Source organism: Ruditapes philippinarum, unplaced genomic scaffold (assembly GCF_026571515.1).
Source record: "Ruditapes philippinarum isolate M1 unplaced genomic scaffold, ASM2657151v2 ctg20267_1_1_1_1, whole genome shotgun sequence".
NCBI classification, from domain to species: domain Eukaryota; kingdom Metazoa; phylum Mollusca; class Bivalvia; order Venerida; family Veneridae; genus Ruditapes; species Ruditapes philippinarum.
The window spans coordinates 22,156-27,227 of NW_026853045.1; the positions used below are offsets into that span (position 1 = coordinate 22,156).

Consider the following 5,072-nt stretch of genomic DNA (forward strand, 5'->3'; position numbering starts at 1 on the left):
AAAACGACAAAATTGTAAATGTTGCAGGCACCGGTTTAAGCAGAATTAAACATTTACACATGAAAATTGATGAATTTTGAAATTTAGAAACATCCGCAGATCTGTTCATACGGCGGTTATCATGGAACCTTCAATGTGACACTTTCGTGTCATTCCATCAAAAGCGGCGTAATGTCCTAAAAATAAAGAAAGCGTTTGCCCTTAACTTGAAAATAATGGGCGGAAGTAAACATCATAGAATTTTGAAAGGGTATCAGAGGTTATGAAGTCTGCATATTACAGATTAGACGTCAAAAAACAGCCGAATCTATGCACCGTTTTGATTCAAACGAGTAACACGATAAGTAATTTTAATATAGTTATCAAATTAAAAGAATAATAAGCGTGGTCGGTCGCTATGACATTAAACGTTAACAAGCATTGCAAATATTTCCTGAAATATGTTTACCTTTTTAGATGACGACCTGACTATGAGGCCGAGTTTTGTGTTTTGCCGATATTAAGTACAATAACGCATTTATAACTTTATTGTTTTGATATTCGGTGTACCTTAGACATTTGCCAAGCTTATAGTGTCTGGAAGCAGATAAAATATGTAGAAGGTACGCTTAATGAGGTAACCAGTGTTGATTCAGTACATCTTTCACACAAAATCAGCGTTACATTGTGAAATACTGACTCAGTCACATGCTATCTGCTTCTTTAAGTGTAACATTACACAAGTAGATTTGCTTATATCGAATAAAAAAACAATAGTGTAATTTATACTCTACTTTATTGATACATATAGACATAAAAGTCGCTCTCAATATTGCGTCCATGTCGTCATTCCCACAAATAATCTTGAAAAACAAACACTTTCCTGAAAATAGTCCAATCAGGTTTAAAATATTATGACTCAGCAACCATGTGCACCAATTCATTGCTTTCAATTTAATTACTTACAACATATATTGGTTCATTTATTTACCGTTGTGCTCGTTTCGACCATAGTATTGGTATTTCTGCGTTACATGTGCACAATTCCTGCGTAATCCTCAAATTCCTCGGATCTACACGGTTACAATGGTATGAAATTGCACCATACGTCTAACAACATTTATTACATAATTGTTTTAAAAGCATAATACTAGAAATCTATTGTTACCGGAGCGTGACTTTCTCAATATTGTTAATAATCAAAACAAATGAAAGGATGTCATGTCCATGTGACTTAGTGATTATGGTGCCTCTCTCCGAATCTGCAGAACGTGGTTTTGCATCCTACTATTGTTACAAAAATTTAGCTTATATGCAACAAGCACAATGAGTCCAAAGGAATGGATGGATTTAGAATGGTTCAATAAGTTTCAAGCTACCGTCAGAGGTTCAGCAAAAAAAATGAAAACTACAGATGTTTTAGGATATTTGATGTATTAAAATTTAAAAAATAACCTAGCTTTATCATTGCGTCACTTCCTCGCTGTCTTATGACACAAACCTATGAGTAAGTGGTCAATCTTAGCGTCTCCATTAACAAGTTTTCAGGTACGAGGGCGACGAATATAGCTGTTTTAAAGTTCGTGTATTTGAATTTTTTATTCATATTAAAGTGTACTCTTCATTTTGTATTTTATAGGGATAATTTTATGAAAAGTTAAGCCACATAAAGATAACTGTAACCAATAAATATCAAATTATTAATTTATAATGTCTACTTCATTATCATACTATTTATTCAGTTCATTTTACCTTCTTTGCATGTGGCTTCCAAAGCCGCATTTTAATTGTCGTGGTTTAACGGTGGTTAATGTTAAACTCTTAACATTATTTTGTTATAGTTTAAAGTAGCTTGATAATCGAAAGGCAAATATACACAAGTATCGTAATGGAATTTCTTAAATAGCTATAGATTCTGTTTTATTCATTTGTAAATGAAATGTTATAATCGTTACTTTTCCTCAGATATAGAAGATTTTGTAATATTTATTTTTCAATTTTAGGAGAGGATGCTGTTAATTGCACACGGTGACATTACAGCACTCATACGGAATCTATTAAACGTTTCTGTATGATAATAGAGAAATATGTGCAAACAATACATGAGAATGCGATATAATCAGAGAAATTTATGCATACGATAATAAATAATAAAACAGACTATCTTTATTTTATTTTATTTATTTATTTTTCTATTTCAAGAATGAAAATCACAAATCACAATTTTTTTATTTGGACGGACAATTCAAACGCAAAAGCGTTATAAATACTGTTTTTGAACAGTGAAATCAATGACAAATTTTAACTTATCACATATAATAAAATTTAATATCAAACAATGGTATATTTTTGTAGCTGCATGTTTAAATACTGACGCAACAATCAACAAAACATTATTTCATCATGGAAAAGATAAAATTTTATGAAACAATATGAAGACGAGATTATATTATAACTTAGTTATGTATGATACAATATAGTGAATGCATTCGAAGTGCGATACAAATGATATGCCACGTCCGCTGAATGTCGTAAAAACGGACATACAAACGAAGAAATATAAGATTCTGCTATTGATGACGTACATACAAAATTAAATCATACTATTAGATATTAAAACATAGCAAACCACTTGGTGACAAACAATTAATTATTAATGGACGGTGATGCAAAAGCCAGATTCATATCCACACTACTAGACAGTCGTACCAATTTAAAACATATAATATGTTTCAAATATTTTCATAATAATCCAATCTCCAAAGTGCTCGTCACAGCTGCCAAAGAAATCGGTCATTTTCCTATAAGGATGAAACTTTCAATCATCAAAGAGTGTTTTCTCAAAATGATCAATAACTCCATCGTCTGAAACAGAAAGGAAGCAAATATACATTGATAGCAATTTGTAAAGAGAGACACAGCATAGTTTGATAACAGCCTAACATCATAAAGCAAAAATCCTGAATTAAGTTAACTGGTTTGTTGTCATGAACAATGTGTTACAAAATCATCATGAATTACATATTGTAGTCATACGTACCATTGATATCAAATAGTTCGGCGACCCAGATATCTAGATGACTTCCTTGACCTTCACAAAGGTCATTCACAAGCTGTGCAATGAATTCTCCTGAAATATCACAAAAGAAAGTGAAATTATTATAAAGTAATTTTTGAAAAGATAAGTATATTTCTGTTTTGTTTCCAATGCGTCGCCTAAGTGCAAAAACGAAATAAGTCCTTCTAAATTTAAAAGCTGTTGATTAGTTATTGCACTAAGGTGACGAATGGTTCTTTGTGGCGGGGTATTGTCAGGGCTGCTTTCCGTCAACGTTGCTCCTTCATGTTGATTTGTGTACTCATAGTGTATATTATGTTCAAGTTATAATTTGTGATTGAATATCATTGAAACTGTACTTATGAAATATGATTAACAATTTCAACAAGCAAAAGCGGTGTCCAATGAACGCAACCCTCACACGACCCAGCAGCAAGAACCAGTGGCAAGAAGTCCAGGAGGACCTCAAACAAAAACAGTACATTGCGCAATGCAGAGTACGGACAGGCCAAAAGCATGTTTGGTATTTTTCCCGTATGATGCAATAGTTGTTTCTATAGTAATATCATATTCATTTATTTCACGTTTATTATAGTACAGTATGTGAACCTCTACTATTCATGTAAAATTATAACATATACATGTAATAGGAATCTCAAGAAAATTTGAATGCAGAGTATCTTATAGCAATAAAATAAAACATCCTGGCAATTTCATGAATTTATCTCAACAACCCTTTGATAACTTTCCACTCATTTATTCGTTGTATATTTTCAACATTTACATCTTACATTCGATTCGTGTAAAATATAATCACAAAAAGAATATCAAGAACATGTTAACAAATGATTCTGAAAAGGGTTTGTCCGTGAGAAGTGATAACAAAGTACATGAAAAATGCAGAATCGGTATGACTGCGTTTGTATATGAGGGATAACAAAATAGAAGATTATATTTCATGACCACTTGCATCGTTTTAAGCATTATTCAATTTTTCTTATACTAAATGTAATAGAAAGTAATGAAGAAAAAGATAAACACAACGACAGTGAAACTCCCAATATACTTTTTACACTTGATCTATCACCTGACAAATCAATCTTGAAAAACCTCATATTACATTTTCAAATTCATCCTAAAGACATACGACTAGTTTGTTTTTCTTTTTTCTGAATATTATTAAATGTAAAAAAATAATGATAATATGTAAAATGTTTCACTTACTTTTGGTGTGGCACAGTTTTGACTTCAGTGCTGTATAAAGTCTTATTTTTCCCTTTTCGTTTTTACAGAGGGCCGTGCTTTGCAAAGGGATGGACAGAAATGGAAAATGATTTAAAAATTCTAAAAAAAATTTAAATCGTGAACGAAAGTTTAATATTAAAATTAAAACATTTGAGGACGACACCCTTTTATTTCATTCAATTTATAAAATTTCAGTACAAAATTTAAAAAAACCCTTTTTTTGCATGTACTAAAAGAAATAAATTAGTACAACTTGAAAGTGGTAAACTATTTTTAAGTGATGTTGTCGGAGCTTTAAGTCAAACCAATGTTGTTCTTGTTGTTTTGTTTTTGTTTTTCTTTAAATGCCATGCAATTGTTGAAATACGAATGTACATGTATGTGATAAGTAACAAATTACCTTGTTTAAAGGCAAAGTTTAGAAGAAATGTACATGCAAATCGTTTACTTTCAAAAGAAAGATCAAAATTGGAAAAATGTATTTTCTGTCTGAAAAATAGCACTTTTTGGAACATTTGTTACAGACCATTCAATGTATAGAAAATGATTATCACAATTTATTAAGATTTGTTACATTATTTCATCTGGGTTTTTTTTAAATAATTGTTCGAATAAGAAAATATTAACAGATAAGAATTAAAATAAGTTAACATTTTAAAAACAAACAAGTTGTAAAACTTACGTTTTATGATGGATGATGTGTTCAATTCCCATTTCTAATGAACGATCATCATTCAATTTCATATTTGAATTATCGTCCAATTTCGCTAGTCTGTTTAACACAATATAA

General features: G+C 30.7%; 1 long non-coding RNA gene across 1 annotated transcript; it reads right to left on the reverse strand.

Moving 5' to 3' along the window:
- Window positions 1-2,177: 2,177 nt before the first annotated feature.
- Window positions 2,178-4,331, reverse strand: LOC132732282 (uncharacterized). The gene is made up of 3 exons (XR_009626007.1): window positions 4,262-4,331; window positions 3,020-3,109; window positions 2,178-2,844 (listed from the first exon to the last, which is right to left on the reverse strand). It is a non-coding gene; the product is annotated as an uncharacterized LOC132732282 (long non-coding RNA).
- Window positions 4,332-5,072: the final 741 nt, after the last annotated feature.